Genomic DNA, 21,849 nt, shown 5'->3' on the forward strand with positions numbered 1-21,849 from the left:
ACAGTAGCTGCTTTTAACAGAGTAGCTGCTTTCAACACAGCAGCTGCTTTCTACACAGTAGCTGCTCTTTACACATCGGAAATATGTGTTTTCTGATGGTCTTAGGGGACCCCTGTGAAAGGGTTGTTCGACCCCCAAAGGGGTCGCGACCCACAGGTTGAGAACCACTGCTATAGAGGCTTGTCAAGTATCCTGTGTGCCCAACAATGCCTCCACTTTGCTGATGGATGTGTTCTCAGTGGTGGGATTCTGACACTTTGGGGGAGATTTATTAGAATCTGGTGCAGCTGTGCATGGTAGCCAATCAGCTTCTAACCTCTGTTCAATTTGGCAAAAGAAAAAACAAAAACTGGAAGCTGATTGGTTGCTATGCAGAGCTACATCAGATTTTGCACTCTCCTGTTTTAGTAAATAACCCCATTTGAGCTCATTCACACGGGCAGAAAAAAATGTTGTGTTTAAATGTGTACAGCAGATAGTTTTGTAGGCATCTAAATGCAGCACTCAATCAATCAGTCAATGAGCCCATATACACAGCTGCATCTACATACGAAAATGTGTTCTGAATTTAGCCATGCACAAAAAAAAAGTAGGACACAGCTGCAGATTTTACACGCATATGCACATAAACATGTATAAGTGTGCATGAACGCAAGTACTTATGCAGGCCATAGATGGGTCGAAAATCGGCCCAAAAGTCGTCCGAAAGAATAATCGGCCGATTTTCAGATCGTTAGTGGGTGAATTTGTCATCCGTTTTTCTTGATTCTGACACATTTTTTAAATCGGTTTAATAAGTTGGGAAAAAATCGGCAGAATTTGCAGATCGGCCGATTTTCGTGCCAATGATGGGCAAATTGGCCGATCTTTTTACCGATTAAACAAATGCGCATGAGCTGTGACCTGCAAGAAGAAGAAGAAAAAGAAGAAACAGAATAAGAAGAAGATGAAGACAAAAAGAAAAAGAAGAACATCTGTACTTTTAAATGTCATGAATAGTGAAGTGCCCCTGCAGAGAGCTCCGTCTGTTATTATATTTGACATTTAAAAGTATAGCAAAGTTGCAACATTGTATCCATTTGTATCTGAATAGAAACCTATGTATCCGAAATGGATAAAAATAGATACAATGTTGCAACTTTGCTATACTTTTAAATGTCAAATATAATAGTGGAGCTCTCTGCAGGGACACTTCACTATTATATTTGCCGGCGGCCGTAGACGAGACGAAAATCAGCCAACTTTTTTTTACCAATGGTGGTAACGTTGGCTGATTGAATGACCGATTTTTCATTTTTCTAAAAAAAAAACGTCCTGTTTTCTCCCCGTCTATGGCCTGCATTAGGCATGTATTTTATGCAGGATCTTCTAGCTTTGCTAGCAAGAACCTTTCTTTCATGCAGAAAATACATATACGCCTGTGTGAATGAGCCCTTATAGTTTTCAGTGCCAGGCATCTAGTACCAATGGCTAGTCTTAACCACTTACCCTCCTGAAGATTTACCCCCCTTCCTGACCAGGCCATTTTTTGCATTACGGCGCTGCGTTACTTTAACTGACAATTGCACATTAATGTAACGCTGCAACCAAATTAAATTTACGTCCTTTTTTCCCACAAATTGAGCTTTATTTTGGTGGTATTTGACCGCCTGTGCATCTTTTATTTTTTGCGCTATAAAAAAAAAGCTACAATTTTGAGAAAAAAACAATATTTTTGACTTTTTGCTATTAAACATGTCCAGTAAAAATTTTTTAAAAATCAATACATGTAAATTAATTAGTTTATGTGAAAGTTATAGCGTTTATAATTGATATAAATATTGGAATTTTTCTTTATTTTTAGCAGTAATGGTGGCAATCAGCGATGTATAGCGGGACTGCAGCGGGCATTCTGACACTGGGGGGGGGGGACTGACTTGGTGTCACTGACATCCCCAGTGACACCAATACAATGATCAGTGCTAAAAAAAAAAAGCACTGACACTGTACTAATGGCACTGGGCAAGAAGGGTTAACATGAGGGGCGACCAAATGGTTAACTGTGTGCAGGGAGTGTTTTACTAGGGGGCCATGTCAGTGTTCTTCACTGTAAGCACATTGCTTTGGATAGCTGTGCTGTGCACAGCCATCCAAATCAGTGTATCTGAGCTGGCAGGGAGGATAACTGTTAGTAAACAAAACAGTTGTCCTCCCCGTCGGAGATGCTCGGTAATCACCGGACAGGACCTGGTGATTGACAGCCGCGGAGCTGGTAGGGCACGCGCGGCTTGTGCATGCCCCCTACCCGGAAATGCAAAATCACGTGTATATATACAGTTGTGTCCAAAATTATTCAACCCCCAATGCTGTAAAGGGGTTTAGGGACTATAGTGTACATTTGGAATTGTATTCAGAATCAAATCCTACAAGGACGTTGTAACTACCCAAATGCAACTAAAATGACATCAATTGTTTATGTAATACAGTAGTAAATGGTTCTTATGTGGTTTCTTCATTGCCACAATTATTCAACCCCTTAAAGACTACCACTCTGAAGAACAGAGGTTCATACAGGTGCTTTCCATCAGGTATTGAAAACACCTGTGGATGTCACCGAGCAGCAATCAAGCATAATAAGCACCAATTAGGCAGCTTTAAAATGACTGTGATACTCAGCTCCTTCTAGACATTTACTGGTGTGGTTACAAACATGGTGAAGGCAAGAGAATGGTCCAGGAAGACAAGAGAAGAGGTGATTTCTCTTCACAGGAAGGGCAATGGCTATAAGAAGATTGCAAAGATGTTAAACATACCAAGAGACACCTTAGGAAGCATCATTCGCAAATTCAAGGCAAAGGGCACTGTTGAAACGCTACCTGGTCGTGGCAGAAAGAAGATGCTGACTTCGACTGCTGTGCGCTACCTGAAGCGTAGAGTGGAGAGAAGTCCCCGTGTGACTGCTGAGGAACTGAGAAAAGATTTGTCAGATGTGGGTACAGAAGTTTCAGCCCAGACAATAAGACGCACACTGCGTAATGAAGGCCTCCGTGCCAGAACTCCCAGGCGTACCCCCTTGCTGTCTCCAAAGAATAAGAAGAGTCGACTGCAGTATGCCAAAAGCCATGTGGACAAACCACAAAAGTTGTGGGATAGTGTTCTGTGGACTGATGAAACAAAATTAGAACTGTTTGGGCCCATGGATCAACGCTATGTTTGGAGGAGGAAGAACAAGGCCTATGATGAAAAGAACACCTTGCCTACTGTGAAGCATGGTGGAGGGTCAATCATGCTTTGGGGCTGTTTTGCTTCTGCAGGTACAGGGAAGCTTCAGCGTGTGCAAGGTACCATGAATTCTCTTCAGTACCAGGAGATATTGGATGGAAACGTGATGCAGTCCGTCACACACCTGAGGCTTGGGAGACGTTGGACCTTTCAACAGGACAATGATCCCAAGCATACCTCCAAGTCCACTAGAGCATGGTTGCAGAGGAAAGGCTGGAACATTTTGGAGTGGCCATCGCAGTCACCAGACTTAAATCCGATTGAGAACCTCTGGTGGGACTTAAAGAAAGCAGTTGCAGTGCGCAAGCCTAAGAATGTGACTGAACTGGAGGCCTTTGCCCATGAAGAATGGGCGAAGATACCCGTAGATCGCTGCAAGACACTTGTGTCAAGCTATGCTTCACGTTTAAAAGCTGTTATAACTGTAAAAGGATGCTGTACTAAGTACTAAGATTGAATGTCACTTGGGGGTTGAATAAAACTGATAATGCTGTGAGCACAGAAAAGACATTTGTGGTTATTTCATTATAACTGTTATGTTATATTTGTCTGACCTACAAGTGCCTCTTTAATGTAAATGTAAGCAAGATGACTGAATGATCAAAAGCAATGTCAAACTGGCCAAAACACTCAATTTCAGTGGGGGTTGAATAATTTTGGACACAACTGTATACGTGATTTTGCGCACCCGTGCCACCCTGTAGCAGTATTTCTGCTATAGGGTGGTCGGGAAGTGGTTAAAGAATATGTAAACCCAACATTTCATATTCCTGGTATGTGCCTGCTGTACCATGTACTTGTATGAACAAGTATCCTGTTTTCTTTGTATTGCTTCTTTTGTGTGAAATCCCTGGTGTTCCTGCTAGTCCCTCTGCTTTCCTATTAAAAACTGACCACGCTAGGCAGGAGGGCACAGCGTGGTCAGTTTTCTAGCTGTGCTGGGAACTCAGTGGGGTTGATTTACTAAAGGCAAATATACTGTGCACTGCAAGTGCTCTTGCTCCAGATCTTAGTAAATTAGGTAAAGATTCACTTTGCACAAAATACCAAATCACATGCAAGAAAAATAAAAAACAGAATTTTTGCTTGCACATGATTGGATGATAGATATCAGCAGAACTTACCTTCATTTCAGAGCTTCCCCTCAGATCTAGAGCAGCTGCACTTGTGGTGCAATTGGAGTGCACTTGCAGTGCACAGACTATTTGACTTAGTGTGTTCTCCTCCAATGGTCATACTTTTGCTGACATACCCCCACTGCACAGCCTTTCACTAGGAAGACTAGTGTACTGCTGTTTCCCACCACTCACCTCTCTATGCAGCTGAGAACAGAGAGTATGTGGTCACTTATAAAAAGGGAAAAATGGTATTTAGAATTTTTTTTTATATCTATATACAAAAGGTTTTCTATTTTAAACTGCATGGGTTGTTTTACAGGGTGAGGATTGAAATATACTTTAATATTGAAGCTGCCCATTATGCTAGCTTAGCATAAAGAGAGATTATAGGTAGCTGACTCCTAAAATTAATTGAATGATTTTATCTCTGTGAATTGAAGGGCGGTAATATAATCCACCAACAGTCATACTGCAATGCTTGCACTGATTGATAGGACAGGATGGGCAGATATTCCAATCATTTAACCCCGGCTATCACACATCAGCTGGTATGCACAGTGCCAGCTCTCCACGACAGCGACAGCAATAGGCGTAAACACGGGAGGATACTCTGATCACCCCAACAACAATATGTCTTCTTGAAGATTGCTGTATCTGTGTATTGAAACTTCATCAGAGAATGTATGAATATCAGATGAGAAATGTGTAAGTAACTGATATTGTTGGCATAGCAGTTTGTTGTTCTCCTCTGTGTGATGTTTGGAGCTCCACTGAGGTTTTATGAAATGTTGGATTCTTGGTATCATATGTCATTTTATTTTACATGTATGACAAAACGTTTTTTATAGGTTTTAGGTGCCTCTCCGCAGCCTTTGACAGTCGACCACCCCCTCCTCCTCAAAAAACTATACTCCCTTGGCCTCAGAGATTCTGCTCTCTCCTGGCTCTCATCCTACTTGTCACAACGCTCTTTCAGCGTTACCTATAATGTTACCACCTCCCTCTCACTCCCCCTCTCTGTTGGGGTCCCTCAAGGCTCCATCCTCGGGCCCCTTCTCTTCTCCATCTACCCCTCCTCCCTTGGCCAACTCATACACTCTCACGGCTTCAACTACCACCTCTATGCCGACGACACACAAATCTATCTCTCAACCCCCCCCCCTCGGTCTCCGCCCGAATCACACACCTACTGTACGACATATCCGACTGGATGTCGCTCCACTTCCTTAAACTGAAACTCTCCAAAACCGAGTTTCTTGTCTTCCTCCCAGCCCGGACCCCACCCCCCATTGACTTCTCCATCATGTCCAACAACACCACCATCAAACCCGCCCCGCAGGCCAGAGTACTTGGTGTCATTCTGGACTCCAACCTATCCTTCCAGCCCCAAGTCCAATCTTTAACAAACTCATGCAGACTCCACCTCCGCAACATCGCCAAAATACGCACGTTCCTAACCCCAGAAACCACTAAACAGCTCATCCACTCTCTCATCATATCACGACTCGACTACTGCAACTAGCTGCTCACTGGCCTGCCTCGCCGCTGGCTATCCCCGCTTCAGTCGATCCTGAATACGGCTTCCAGACTCATTCACCTTTCCAACCGCTCCGTTTCCGCCACCCCCCCTCTGCCAATCGCTCCACTGGCTTCCGATTGCGCAACGGATCAAATTCAAAATCCTAACACTGACGTACAAAGCTGTCCACCATACTGCCCCGAACTACATCACTGACCTAATATCCAAGTACCGCCCAGCACGCACACTCCGCTCCTCACAAGACCTCCTTCTCTCTAGTTACCAGGTCTCCTCTTCCCATGTCCGCCTTCATGACTTCTCCAGGGTGTCACCCATCCTCTGGAACTCCCTGCCCCAACCCATCAGATTATCACCTACTCTCCTCTCCTTTAGGCGCACCCTGAAAACCCACCTCTTCAGGGAAGCCTACCCCACCCCCTGCTAACTTGCCAACCTCCTCCACTCTTCCTACCACTCCATCCCCCACAGCTATCTCCTCCTGTGCCACCATCCCCTCCCTCCTAGATTGTAAGCTCCAAGGAGCAGGGCCCTCAATCCCCTCATGTTTTTCATTGTATTGGTATTGTTCTGTCACATGTTTTGTCCCCCTTTGTAATGTACAGCGCTGAGCGAACTATTGGCGCTTTATAAATACTGTATAATAATAATATTCATTCCCTTGCACCTACCTGCTGTGCATCTCTTTCGGAGTTTTAGTGCACCCAGGTGGGACATATTCCATTTCCAGCCTTGCTGTCTGCAGCAATTCAAAGTCTATAGTAGGCTGATACTCATTTTTAGAACCCTATGCATTCAGAGACAAATGCCTGGAACTCAGGCACTTTGCATTCTGGGCATTTGTCTCTGACCACATAAAGTCCTAAACACAAGTACCACTCTATACATCGTACAGTCCCATCCAGACACAGCCTGCCTTACCCTAGATTCCCACCTAAGCATTTCTGCAGTGTTTTGCAGAAACGCAGTATAGTTCATTTAACATGATTTCCTATGGTACATGTTCACCTGTGTGTTTTCACCCAGAGCATTTTTTGGAAAGGGTCAGGGACTTTTTTTAATGCAAAAAGTTGCATTTTTGTTTCTATAGACTTCAATGAAAACGCTGCAGAAAAGCATGTATTGTGTTTTTGCCGCGTTTTTTATATGTTTTGCATTTTAAATCTGCCTAGCAACAAGAAAGTGAAAAAAACGCAAGTGCAAAAACACAATGCAAAACACAATGCAGAAATGGCTCAAACGCAACCCACAGCCTAGCCTTACACTAGGTTCACACCTATGCAGTTTACATTTGATACATTTTTGCAGTGCTTTCTGTGCTGTGTTTTGCACATGCATTTTTGACACTTTTTATGTGTTTTGCTTTTTTTTTCCAACTTGTTTCTGGGCAGATTAAAACACATCAAAATGTCACAACATGCTTTCTACATCATCCCCATTGAAATCTATACAACCAAAAACGCAATGTTTGCGTTTAAAACAGTCCCTGACTGCTTCCAAAAAACGCTTCGGGTGAAAATGCGGAGATGTGAACCTGTCCCATAGGAAATCATGTTAAATGGACTGCTGTGCATTTCTGTAAAACACAATGGAAAATGCTTAGGTGTGAACCTAGACTTAGATTTTGACAGGCTGTAGGCAGTAGGACTAGATGTTGCCCTTATCCCTCCTAGGCACACTAAAACGCACAGCAGCTAGATGCCCTGTATGTAAGGACTTAGGAGGTCCTGTCAGTTTTTATTGCTGTCTGTGCGTCCCTACTGGCAGAATCACTATCTGTTTGACCTGATGACTATTGATAGAAAGAGATAGGAAATCCAGACATTTACAGTTGTTGCTAAAACAGCACATTGAGGGGATTTGCCCTCACTTTGGAGCAATTTCCTCTCACTTCCTGCTGTGTCTCTAGGATAGGAAGTTAAGAGGAACCTTCCCATCAGGGACATAGACAGCAACAAACAAACAAAAAAATCCTTCCCTCGTATATTCCTAACAGAAAAGAAGTTTTGACTTGGACATTCTATAAATTTCAAGTGGTAGTAAATGTGGGCCCCTGCGTGGTATAAGGCACAATGTACTAGTGTGCATACTAGCACATCATGCCAGGACTACCTTAAACTGAAGTTCTCCAGTGGAGCGCTGTTACTGCTGTTAGGGCTTCCATCTCCACCTGGTCTTCCTTCTGGGTTATGAGGCTCCGGCTGTTTGAATGACTGGGCTGCAATGACTCCCGCGCATGCTGTCAATTCAGAGTGCAGTACGCATATGCCGGTGACATCACCGGCTACTTTCAGTGTGAATGTCTCCTAAATGTCACTGTACCTATAGGTAAGCTTTACCTGTAGGTACAAGTTAAAACCACTTGCTGACCACATAACCTAGTTATATGGCGGCAGGGTAGCTCTCCTGAATCGGATCACATACCTAGTACGCGATCTGTCACTCCAGGTAGGGGGCACATTTGTGCAACACCGGCGACCCAGCTGTCCTGTGATTAGACACAGCACAAGCCGATCAGCGGGTGCCGGCCAGTAGATGATCGCCAGCATCCACTGATTGGCAAGGAGAAAGGCAGAACAGAGCTCTGCCTGTGTAAACAGAGCTCTGTCCTGTCAGGGGGAACGTGCTGGATTTTGTTTCCCTGCAAAGCAGGGAATAAAAATTAGCACATTCTTCAATGAAAGCACCACATAGTACACACAAAACACCAGTTAGGCACACATAAAACCCTTTGTTAATCCTAGATGTTTAACCCCTTCCCAGCCAGTATCATTAGTAGAGTGACAGTGCATATTTTTAGCACTGATCACTGTATTAGAGTCACTGATTCCCAAAAAGTGTCAAAAGTGTCAGAGTCAAATTGTCCTTCGCAATATTGCAATCTGACTAATAAGTCACTGATCGCCGCCATTACTAATATAAAAATTAATAAATAAATACAAATTACAGTATATTTACCATATCAATATACACTTGTTAGGATTTTCTTTTAGCAAAAATATGTAGCAGAATACATATTGGCCTAAATTTTGAAGAAGAAATTTGATTTTTAAATTTTTTTTATTGGATATGCTTTATAGCAGAAAGTAAAAAATAATGTTTTTCAAAATATTAGGTCTTTTTTCATTTATGGTACAAAAAATAAAAAAACCCAGTGGTGATTAAATACAACCAAAAGAAAGCTTGTTTGTGGGGAAAAAAATCATATAAATGTTGTTTGTGTACAGCGTTGCATGACTGCGCAATTGTCAGCTAAAGAAACGCAGTGCCGTTTAGCAAAAAAATGGCCTGGTCAGGGAGGGGGGTAAATCTTCCAGTGGTCAAGTGGATAAAAAGCAGAGTTTACTACTGCTTTAAACAAATGTGTCCTTGCAAGGGGATTTATATTGTGCAAAACTTTTTTAGGCTTTATTTGCAGTGACAAAGGATTTAGAACCTCGGTCAGGATTTATTGTGTTCTCGGTCCCTGTTGTTCTGAAAGTGTATTTCTTGGTTCCTGCAAGCTGTGATTATAAGATCTGCCTGTCCTTGAAAGGGCTGTACTCCTCAGGGTACCTCAATGGAAGGACCATTGCTGGAAAAGAGAATGCTGACAGATCAGTAGTGGTTAGCTGTACTGCCTTGCGGTGCTGGAGTCCTGACTTTAGTCCCCACAAGGGGTGATTATTGTATGGATTTTGGATATTCTCCCCCCATTTTTGTTTGAGTTTCTCCGAGGTGGTCCCATTTTCCTGCTATGAAGCAAACCAGTATCTGATTAAAATGACCCTACTATGTTTTTGATTGTCCTAGAAAGAGTAGAGTGTAAGCTCCTCTGCTGCAGGGACTGAAGTGATTGGTTCACTGTTCCTCTGTACAGCACTGCAGGATTATACAAATGCATATTAATTAGAGATGAGCGAAGAAATGAAAAATTCGATTCGACTGATTCGGCGAATTCGTGGACAATATTCGATTCGAGTCGAATAAATTCGCTGTGAATTTAACTTAAAAAAGGGTGTTTCTAGGCTTCAGAGAGACTTAATATTAGTGCAGAACACTGTACCTTTAATTTAAATGCCCTTGGAGTCTGCTGGGGAAGAGAAATAATACTGTCAGTCAGTATGACATGCAGATGAGTGCCGTCGATCTTAGAATCACCGCACACTTCACTCATTTGGGCAGTCACGGGGCCAAAACCAGAGTGTGGAGCCACAGTGTGGCGGTGGAGGCAGCAGCAATGGGAGGCCATACAGCACCCTATGACAAAAATGGAAACCACCAGCAGTGTGAGGAGACCTGAAAGTGGCACATGGCAGAGTGTGGCGATAGAGACAGCAGCAATGGGAGGCCGTACAGGGACCCATGACACACTCTGGACCTGGCAGCAGCATGAGGAGGCGGTACAGGGGCCCATGACAGATTACGGGCCTGGCAGCAGCATGAGGAGTCGGTACAGGGGCCCATGGCAGATTACGGGCCTGGCAGCAGCAATGGGAGGCCGTACAGGGACCCATGACACACTCTGGACCTGGCAGCAGCATGGGGAGGCGGTACAGGGGCCCATGACAGATTACGGGCCTGGCAGCAGCATGAGGAGTCGGTACGGGGGCCCATGACACACTCTGGACCTGGCAGCAGCATGAGGAGGCGGTACAGGGGCGCATGACAGATTACGAGCCTGGCAGCAGCAACTTGGACAGGAGGACGTTCAGCTTCTGCACCGTCGGGTGCGTGCTCGCAAACTGTTGTCTCTTGGAAACGGATTCCAAGAAAGACTGCTGACGGAATCCGTGAAGAGGAGTAGCAGGAGAAGGAGCATCTGAACGAGCGGAATATGCCAACAAGCGACAACAGTGGCCCATGACAGATTACGGGCCTGGCAGCAGCATGAGGAGTCGGTACGGGGGCCCATGGCAGATTACGGGCCTGGCAGCAGCTATGGGAGGCCCGTAATCTGCCAGCACCCTATGACAAAAAATGGAACCCACCAGCAGTGTGAGGAGACCTGAAAGTGGCACATGGCAGAGTGTGGCGATGGAGACAGCAGCAATGGGAGGCCGTACAGGGACCCATGAGAGACTCTGGACCTGGCAGCAGCATGAGGAGGCGGTATAGGGGCCCATGGCAGATTAGGGGCCTGGCAGCAGCTATGGGAGGCCCGTAATCTGCCAGCACCCTATGACAAAAAATGGAACACACCAGCAGTGTGAGGAGACCTGAAAGTGGCACATGGCAGAGTGTGGCGATGGAGGCAGCAGCAATGGGAGGCCGTACAGGGACCCATGAGAGACTCTGGACTTGGCAGCAGCATGAGGAGGCGGTATAGGGGCCCATGGCAGATTAGGGGCCTGGCAGCAGCTATGGGAGGCCCGTAATCTGCCAGCACCCTATGACAAAAAATGGAACACACCAGCAGTGTGAGGAGACCTGAAAGTGGCACATGTTTGGGGCATGATTCATGGCGGATTTAGTCAGTTGTGTCAGGAACTGGTGGTTTGAAATCCAGACTAATCCACGCCTGATTCATTTTCACAAACGTCAGTCTCTCCACACTTTGGGTGGACAGTCGTGTCCTCCGCGGAGTTGCAATACCTCCTGCCGCACTAAACACGCGCTCCGATGCCACGCTACTGGCCGGGCATGACAGCCTTTCAAGGGCAAATTCAGCTAGTTGGGGCCAAAGGTCAAGTTTCGTTGCCCAGTAGTCAAGGGGATTGTCTACCTCGGTTGGCAGGGTGCTGTCCAAGTAGGCCTAAGCCTGTTGTTTGAGGTCCTGCTCCAGGTCCACCTGATGCTGCTGCTGCTGCTGCGGCTGGTTAGTAGTTTCCTCACTGCGCTGGTGAAGAAAGCTACTCATCATCGACTGCAGACTGAGGCAGCCGCTGCTGGTGGAGCTGCCACTGCTCCTACCACCCCACCCCTCCCCTGCTGCCATGGCAGCGGAACACGAGCGCACAGGGCCCACAGTGTCTGAGGATGGACGTTGGCGCAGACAGGCAGAGACCAGCTGACTACATAGGTGTTTTTTATAGTACGTTATTTTGGCCTCCCTCTCAGCAGGTGTGAAAAAGGCCACCATTTTTGAACGGTAGCGAGGGTCCAACAAGGTGGACAGCCAAAAGTCATCCCTCTGTCTGATGGTTATTATTCGGCTGTCGCTACGCAAGCAACCGAGCATGCTATGGGCCATTTGTGCCAAGGAATGCGAGGGACTCCCTGCCTCCATCTCCACAGCATACTGCCACGGTGCGTCTAGGTCCTCTGTCTCCTCTTCCTCCTCCTCTACCAGATGCTCCTGCTCCTCCACTCCTGTCCGCTGAGTGGAAAAACCACCCATTTCACTCAATAATTCCTGAGCACCAATGTCCTCCTCTACCTCCTCCTCTTCTTCCAGTCCTGCCCCCACAGGGGCCATGTGGCGTTGAGATCTGTGCGCCACGTCTACCGCACCCTGACCAGCCATTGTTAACAGCATTTGTTCCAGGACGTGCAACAGAGGAATGACGTCGTTCATCCCATAGTCCTGCCGACTCACGAATAGCGTGGCCTCCTCAAAGGGCCTGAGCAAGCGCAGGTGTCACGCATGAGCTGCCAATGGCTGACATCTAAGTTACACAGGGAGTACCTTTATCTGCTTTTAACATCAGGAAATCTGTGATGGCCTTTTGCTGTTCGTAAAGGCGGTCTAACATATGTAGGGTTGAATTCCACCTTGTTGCAACGTCACAGCATGAGGAGTCGGTATAGGGGCCCATGGCAGATTAGGGGCCTGGCAGCAGTTATGGGAGGCCCATAATCTGCCAGCACCCTATGACAAAAAATGGAACACACCAGCAGTGTGAGGAGACCTGAAAGTGGCACATGGCAGAGTGTGGCGATGGAGACAGCAGCAATGGGAGGCCGTACAGGGACCCATGAGAGACTCTGGACCTGGCAGCAGCATGAGGAGGCGGTATATAGGGGCCTACGGCAGATTAGGGGCCTGGCAGCAGCTATAGGAGGCCCGTAATCTGCCAGCACCCTATGTCAAAAAATTCAACACACCAGCAGTGTGTGAGGAGACCTGAAAGTGGCACATGGCAGAGTGTGGCGATGGAGACAGCAGCAATGGGAGGCCGTACAGGGACCCATGACAGACTCTGGACTTGGCAGCAGCATGAGGAGGCGGTATATAGGGGCTTATGGCAGATTAGGGGCCTGGCAGCAGCTATAGGAGGCCCGTAATCTGCCAGCACCCTATGTCAAAAAATTCAACACACCAGCAGTGTGAGGAGACCTGAAAGTGGCACATGGCAGAGTGTGGCGATGGAGACAGCAGCAATGGGAGGCCGTACAGGGACCCATGACAGACTCTGAACTTGGCAGCAGCATGAGGAGGCGTTATATAGGGGCCCATGGCAGATTAGGGGCCTGGCAGCAGCTATGTGAGGCCCGTAATCTGCCTGCACCCTATGTCAAAAAATTTAACACACCAGCAGTGTGAAGAGACCTGAAAGTGGCACATGGCAGCAGAGTGTGGCGATGGAGACAGCAGCAATGGGAGGCCGTACAGGGACCATGACAGACTCTGGACTTGGCAGCAGCATGAGGAGGCGGTATATAGGGGCCCATGGCAGATTAGGGGCCTGGCAGCAGCTATGTGAGGCCCGTTATCTTGCAGCACCCTATGTCAAAAAATTTAACACACCAGCAGTGTGAAGAGACCTGAAAGTGGCACATGGCAGCAGAGTGTGGCGATGGAGACAGCAGCAATGGGAGGCCGTACAGGGACCCATGAGAGACTCTGGACCTGGCAGCAGCAGGAGGAGGCGGTATATAGGGGCCCATGGCAGATTAGGGGCCTGGCAGCAGCTATGTGAGGCCCGTAATCTGCCTGCACCCTATGTCAAAAAATTTAACACACCAGCAGTGTGAAGAGACCTGAAAGTGGCACATGGCAGCAGAGTGTGGCGATGGAGACAGCAGCAATGGGAGGCCGTACAGGGACCCATGACAGACTCTGAACTTGGCAGCAGCATGAGGAGGCGGTATATAGGGGCCCATGGCAGATTAGGGGCCTGGCAGCAGCTATAGGAGGCCCGTAATCTGCCAGCACCCTATGTCAAAAAATTTAACACACCAGCAGTGTGAAGAGACCTGAAAGTGGCACATGGCAGCAGAGTGTGGCGATGGAGACAGCAGCAATGGGAGGCCGTACAGGGACCATGACAGACTCTGGACTTGGCAGCAGCATGAGGAGGCGGTATATAGGGGCCCATGGCAGATTAGGGGCCTGGCAGCAGCTATGTGAGGCCCGTTATCTTGCAGCACCCTATGTCAAAAAATTTAACACACCAGCAGTGTGAAGAGACCTGAAAGTGGCACATGGCAGCAGAGTGTGGCGATGGAGACAGCAGCAATGGGAGGCCGTACAGGGACCCATGAGAGACTCTGGACCTGGCAGCAGCAGGAGGAGGTGGTATATAGGGGCCCATGGCAGATTAGGGGCCTGGCAGCAGCTATGTGAGGCCCGTAATCTGCCTGCACCCTATGTCAAAAAATTTAACACACCAGCAGTGTGAAGAGACCTGAAAGTGGCACATGGCAGCAGAGTGTGGCGATGGAGACAGCAGCAATGGGAGGCCGTACAGGGACCATGACAGACTCTGGACTTGGCAGCAGCATGAGGAGGCGGTATATAGGGGCCCATGGCAGATTAGGGGCCTGGCAGCAGCTATGTGAGGCCCGTTATCTTGCAGCACCCTATGTCAAAAAATTTAACACACCAGCAGTGTGAAGAGACCTGAAAGTGGCACATGGCAGCAGAGTGTGGCGATGGAGACAGCAGCAATGGGAGGCCGTACAGGGACCCATGAGAGACTCTGGACCTGGCAGCAGCAGGAGGAGGCGGTATATAGGGGCCCATGGCAGATTAGGGGCCTGGCAGCAGCTATGTGAGGCCCGTAATCTGCCTGCACCCTATGTCAAAAAATTTAACACACCAGCAGTGTGAAGAGACCTGAAAGTGGCACATGGCAGCAGAGTGTGGCGATGGAGACAGCAGCAATGGGAGGCCGTACAGGGACCATGACAGACTCTGGACTTGGCAGCAGCATGAGGAGGCGGTATATAGGGGCCCATGGCAGATTAGGGGCCTGGCAGCAGCTATGTGAGGCCCGTTATCTTGCAGCACCCTATGTCAAAAAATTTAACACACCAGCAGTGTGAAGAGACCTGAAAGTGGCACATGGCAGCAGAGTGTGGCGATGGAGACAGCAGCAATGGGAGGCCGTACAGGGACCCATGAGAGACTCTGGACCTGGCAGCAGCAGGAGGAGGCGGTATATAGGGGCCCATGGCAGATTAGGGGCCTGGCAGCAGCTATGTGAGGCCCGTAATCTGCCTGCACCCTATGTCAAAAAATTTAACACACCAGCAGTGTGAAGAGACCTGAAAGTGGCACATGGCAGCAGAGTGTGGCGATGGAGACAGCAGCAATGGGAGGCCGTACAGGGACCCATGAGAGACTCTGGACCTGGCAGCAGCAGGAGGAGGTGGTATATAGGGGCCCATGGCAGATTAGGGGCCTGGCAGCAGCTATGTGAGGCCCGTAATCTGCCTGCACCCTATGTCAAAAAATTTAACACACCAGCAGTGTGAAGAGACCTGAAAGTGGCACATGGCAGCAGAGTGTGGCGATGGAGACAGCAGCAATGGGAGGCCGTACAGGGACCATGACAGACTCTGGACTTGGCAGCAGCATGAGGAGGCGGTATATAGGGGCCCATGGCAGATTAGGGGCCTGGCAGCAGCTATGTGAGGCCCGTTATCTTGCAGCACCCTATGTCAAAAAATTTAACACACCAGCAGTGTGAAGAGACCTGAAAGTGGCACATGGCAGCAGAGTGTGGCGATGGAGACAGCAGCAATGGGAGGCCGTACAGGGACCCATGAGAGACTCTAGACTTGGCAGCAGCATGAGGAGGCGGTATATAGGGGCCCATGGCAGATTAGGGGCCTGGCAGCAGCTATGTGAGGCCCGTAATCTGCCTGCACCCTATGTCAAAAAATTTAACACACCAGCAGTGTGAAGAGACCTGAAAGTGGCACATGGCAGCAGAGTGTGGCGATGGAGACAGCAGCAATGGGAGGCCGTACAGGGACCATGACAGACTCTGGACTTGGCAGCAGCATGAGGAGGCGGTATATAGGGGCCCATGGCAGATTAGGGGCCTGGCAGCAGCTATGTGAGGCCCGTTATCTTGCAGCACCCTATGTCAAAAAATTTTACACACCAGCAGTGTGAAGAGACCTGAAAGTGGCACATGGCAGCAGAGTGTGGCGATGGAGACAGCAGCAATGGGAGGCCGTACAGGGACCCATGAGAGACTCTGGACCTGGCAGCAGCAGGAGGAGGTGGTATATAGGGGCCCATGGCAGATTAGGGGCCTGGCAGCAGCTATGTGAGGCCCGTAATCTGCCTGCACCCTATGTCAAAAAATTTAACACACCAGCAGTGTGAAGAGACCTGAAAGTGGCACATGGCAGCAGAGTGTGGCGATGGAGACAGCAGCAATGGGAGGCCGTACAGGGACCATGACAGACTCTGGACTTGGCAGCAGCATGAGGAGGCGGTATATAGGGGCCCATGGCAGATTAGGGGCCTGGCAGCAGCTATGTGAGGCCCGTTATCTTGCAGCACCCTATGTCAAAAAATTTAACACACCAGCAGTGTGAAGAGACCTGAAAGTGGCACATGGCAGCAGAGTGTGGCGATGGAGACAGCAGCAATGGGAGGCCGTACAGGGACCCATGAGAGACTCTGGACCTGGCAGCAGCAGGAGGAGGCGGTATATAGGGGCCCATGGCAGATTAGGGGCCTGGCAGCAGCTATGTGAGGCCCGTAATCTGCCTGCACCCTATGTCAAAAAATTTAACACACCAGCAGTGTGAAGAGACCTGAAAGTGGCACATGGCAGCAGAGTGTGGCGATGGAGACAGCAGCAATGGGAGGCCGTACAGGGACCATGACAGACTCTGGACTTGGCAGCAGCATGAGGAGGCGGTATATAGGGGCCCATGGCAGATTAGGGGCCTGGCAGCAGCTATGTGAGGCCCGTTATCTTGCAGCACCCTATGTCAAAAAATTTAACACACCAGCAGTGTGAAGAGACCTGAAAGTGGCACATGGCAGCAGAGTGTGGCGATGGAGACAGCAGCAATGGGAGGCCGTACAGGGACCCATGAGAGACTCTGGACCTGGCAGCAGCAGGAGGAGGCGGTATATAGGGGCCCATGGCAGATTAGGGGCCTGGCAGCAGCTATGTGAGGCCCGTAATCTGCCTGCACCCTATGTCAAAAAATTTAACACACCAGCAGTGTGAAGAGACCTGAAAGTGGCACATGGCAGCAGAGTGTGGCGATGGAGACAGCAGCAATGGGAGGCCGTACAGGGACCCATGAGAGACTCTGGACCTGGCAGCAGCAGGAGGAGGTGGTATATAGGGGCCCATGGCAGATTAGGGGCCTGGCAGCAGCTATGTGAGGCCCGTAATCTGCCTGCACCCTATGTCAAAAAATTTAACACACCAGCAGTGTGAAGAGACCTGAAAGTGGCACATGGCAGCAGAGTGTGGCGATGGAGACAGCAGCAATGGGAGGCCGTACAGGGACCATGACAGACTCTGGACTTGGCAGCAGCATGAGGAGGCGGTATATAGGGGCCCATGGCAGATTAGGGGCCTGGCAGCAGCTATGTGAGGCCCGTTATCTTGCAGCACCCTATGTCAAAAAATTTAACACACCAGCAGTGTGAAGAGACCTGAAAGTGGCACATGGCAGCAGAGTGTGGCGATGGAGACAGCAGCAATGGGAGGCCGTACAGGGACCCATGAGAGACTCTAGACTTGGCAGCAGCATGAGGAGGCGGTATATAGGGGCCCATGGCAGATTAGGGGCCTGGCAGCAGCTATGTGAGGCCCGTAATCTGCCTGCACCCTATGTCAAAAAATTTAACACACCAGCAGTGTGAAGAGACCTGAAAGTGGCACATGGCAGCAGAGTGTGGCGATGGAGACAGCAGCAATGGGAGGCCGTACAGGGACCCATGAGAGACTCTGGACCTGGCAGCAGCAGGAGGAGGCGGTATATAGGGGCCTATGGCAGATTAGGGGCCTGGCAGCAGCTATAGGAGGCCCGTAATCTGCCAGCACCCTATGTCAAAAAATTCAACACACCAGCAGTGTGAGGAGACCTGAAAGTGGCACATGTTTGAGGCATGATTCATGGCGGATTTAGTCAGTTGTGTCAGGAACTGGTGGTTTGAAATCCAGACTAATCCACGCCTGATTCATTTTCACAAACGTGAGTCTCTCCACACTTTGGGTGGACAGTCGTGTCCTCCGCGGAGTTACAATACCTCCTGCCGCACTAAACACGCGCTCCGATGCCACGCTACTGGCCGGGCATGACAGCCTTTCAAGGGCAAATTCAGCTAGTTGGGGCCAAAGGTCAAGTTTCGTTGCCCAGTAGTCAAGGGGATTGTCTACCTCGGTTGGCAGGGTGCTGTCCAAGTAGGCCCAAGCCTGTTGTTTGAGCTCCTGCTCCAGGTCCACCTGATGCTGCTGCTGCTGCTGCGGCTGGTTAGTAGTTTCCTCACTGCGCTGGTGAAGAAAGCTACTCATCATCGACTGCAGACTGAGGCAGCCGCTGCTGGTGGAGCTGCCACTGCTCCTACCACCCCACCCCTCCCCTGCTGCCATGCCAGCGGAACGCGAGCGCACAGGGCCCACAGTGTCTGAGGATGGACGTTGGCGCACAAAGGCAGAGACCAACTGACTACATAGGTGGTTTTTATAGTACGTAATTTTGGCCTCCCTCTCAGCAGGTGTGAAAAAGGCCACCATTTTGGACCGGTAGCGAGGGTCCAACAAGGTGGACAGCCAAAAGTCATCCCTCTGTCTGATGGTTATTATTCGGCTGTCGCTACGCAAGCAACCGAGCATGCTATGGGCCATTTGTGCCAAGGAATGCGAGGGACTCCCTGCCTCCATCTCCACAGCATACTGCCACGGTGCGTCTGGGTCCTCTGTCTCCTCCTCCTCCTCCTCTACCAGATGCTCCTGCTCCTCCACTCCTGTCCGCTGAGTGGAAAAACCACCCATTTCACTCAATAATTCCTGAGCACAAATGTCCTCCTCTACCTCCTCCTCTTCTTCCTGTCCTGCCCCCACAGGGGTCATGTGGCGTTGAGATCTGTGCGCCACGTCTACCGCACCCTGACCAGCCATTGTTAACAGCATTTGTTCCAGGACGTGCAACAGAGGAATGACGTCGTTCATCCCATAGTCCTGCCGACTCACGAATAGCGTGGCCTCCTCAAAGGGCCTGAGCAAGCGGCAGGTGTCACGCATGAGCTGCCAATGGCTGACATCTAAGTTACACAGGGGAGTACCTTTATCCGCTTGTAACATCAGGAAATCGGTGATGGCCTTTCGCTGCTCGTAAAGGCGGTCTAACATGTGTAGGGTTGAATTCCACCTTGTTGCAACGTCGCAGATCAGGCGATGCTGTGGAATTCCGTTCTGCCGCTGCAGCTCAATGAGGGTGTTCTTTGCGGTGTAGGAATGGCTGAAATGCATGCACAGTTTACGTGACATTTTAAGGATGTCTTGCAGTGGGATGGTGGATTTTAGGAACCGCTTGACAACCAGATTGAACACGTGAGCCATGCATGGCGCATGGCACAACCTTCCTTGACGCAGAGCAGACACCATGTTCTTTCCGTTGTCAGTCAACATGGTTCCGATTTTTAGTTTGCGCGGAGACAGCCATCTGTCGATTTCTCTGTTCATTACACTCAGCAGTTCCTCCCCTGTGTGACTACGTTCGCCAAGGCATACCAGGTGCAGCACAGCGTGACACCGTTGCGCCCTGCACATGTGATATGCCGGTCGGGTAATGGGACTTGGCACGGGGGTGGCGGCTGAGGACACGGCGGAAAAAGAGGTGGTAGAGGCGGACATGCTTGCTGGACCAAGGACGTGCAAACGTGGAGGCAAAAGCGTCGTGACCTGTCCAAGTTGCTGGTGCGGCTGTGCCGGCACCACGTTCACCCAGTGGGCCGTAAATGACATGTACTGTCCCTGACCGTAGTTACAGCTCCACACGTCGGCGCTGCCGTGCACTTTGGCAGAGACCGACATGCTCAAAGACTGGCCCACCATCTCTTCTACATGTGAATGCAGGGCTGGCACTGCCTTTTGGGCAAAGAAATGACGGCTTGGCACTCTCCACCGCGGCGCGGCACAAGCCATCATTTCTCGGAAAGGTGCTGAGTCCACCAGTTGGAAAGGGAGGGACTGCAGCACCAGCAACTTGGACAGGAGGACGTTCAGCTTTTGCACCGTCGGGTGCGTGCTCGCAAACTGTTGTCTCTTGGATACGGATTCCAAGAAAGACTGTTGACGGAATCCGAGAAGAGGAGTAGCAGGAGAAGGAGCATCTGAACGAGCGGAAGATGCCAATGAGCGACAACTCCCCTCAGCAGAGGTGTTGGAGCCTTGACTGGCTGATAGAGGGCGATTGACGACGTCGGGTGACGGAGCAAGTAACGGAGCGGGTGATGGAGCGGGGGCTGGGGCAGGCAGAACCGCCGTATGTTTATCACGGTTTTCCCAGGCCACCGAATGGTGACGCTGCATATGCTGACGCAACGCTGTAGTCCCAACATGGGCCCCCTGGCCACGCTTGCATTTCTGGCCACATAGTCGACATACGGCTACGTTTACTTCCTCGGGCGGCTTGAGGAAAAATTGCCACACCACCGAGTAGGAAACTTTGCCCCCGCTACTCTTCACTGGCTGACTGCTACTTCCTCCGTGCGCACCGGCACCACTACTGGCCGTGGTGGTAGGCTGCAGTGGAGCTGGTGCTCTACTCCGTGGACGTTTGGCTCCACTGACACTGATGCGACCCTGCTGCTGTCTCCTGGGCAACCCACCGACTGTTTTGCTCGCTGCCAAGCTGCCACCCTCTTCTCCTGATGATGCGGAAGAAATTGCCTGATGACGACGAGGCTGCCAAGTGCGATCAACCTCCTCATCATCAAGTAGGGTCTCCGCCTCACTACTAGCCCCCTCGGCTGCGTCTGGGTCAGGAGACAGACCTGTCTCTAGACCGGCTACCGAGCCACTCTCCTCGCCAGTACTTGTTCGCTTGGCTGCTGAAAAGGCCGATGTCTCCCCCCGTTCCTGACCGCCCTCTGTTAGCTCTTCCTCACTGTACAGTGGGGCTGAGCCCACAGCATGCGATACTTCGCTTGGTGAGGGAACAGCAAAGGACAGGGGCAGGTAGAGGACACGTGATTTCAGTGGGCTTGGTCCCGGGCCATGCCAACTAACGGTTGTGTCTGACGTACCCACCGACCGTTGGCTGTAGGTGTCAGAGGTGACCTGGGAAGAGGAAGACGACCGAGCCAACCAATCAATGACGGCAGGGTTGTCGGTGGAGACACGACCGCTGGATGACACCGGGAGCACTGGCCTCTGGCTGCGAATACTGCTGCCTCGACCCCTTCCTCTGCTGCCACGTCTGCTCGCTCCTAAAACATTGCCTCCTCTGCCACTCCTCTGCATGTTGTCTGACATACTATTTAATTCAACGATTAGGTGTCCCTGAGTAACAATTCTCTGGCACTCAGTAACAATTCTGTCTGTCCCTGAGTATGAATTCTGTGGCCCTGAGTAACAATTGTGTGTCTGTGCAAGTAACAATTCTGTGTCTGTGCAAGTAACAATTTTGTGTCTGTGAGAGTAACAATTCTCTGGCACTCAGTAACAATTCTGTCTGTCCCTGAGTAACAATTCTCTGGCACTCAGTAACAATTCTGTCTGTCCCTGAGTAACAATTCTGTCTGTCCCTGAGTATGAATTCTGTGGCCCTGAGTAAGAATTCTCTGGCACTCAGTAACAA

General features: G+C 49.7%; 1 protein-coding gene across 3 annotated transcripts in view; it reads left to right on the plus strand.

Annotated features, from left to right (window-relative positions):
* KCNT1 (potassium sodium-activated channel subfamily T member 1) overlaps positions 1-21,849 on the plus strand; it is a 556,984-nt gene that overhangs the window by 380,788 nt on the left and 154,347 nt on the right. The gene's annotated exons all lie outside the window — the stretch shown is intronic.

Source organism: Staurois parvus, unplaced genomic scaffold (genome assembly GCF_062004578.1).
Source record: "Staurois parvus isolate SC_StPar_1 unplaced genomic scaffold, SC_StPar_1.0 ptg000176l, whole genome shotgun sequence".
Taxonomy (NCBI): Eukaryota; Metazoa; Chordata; class Amphibia; order Anura; family Ranidae; genus Staurois; species Staurois parvus.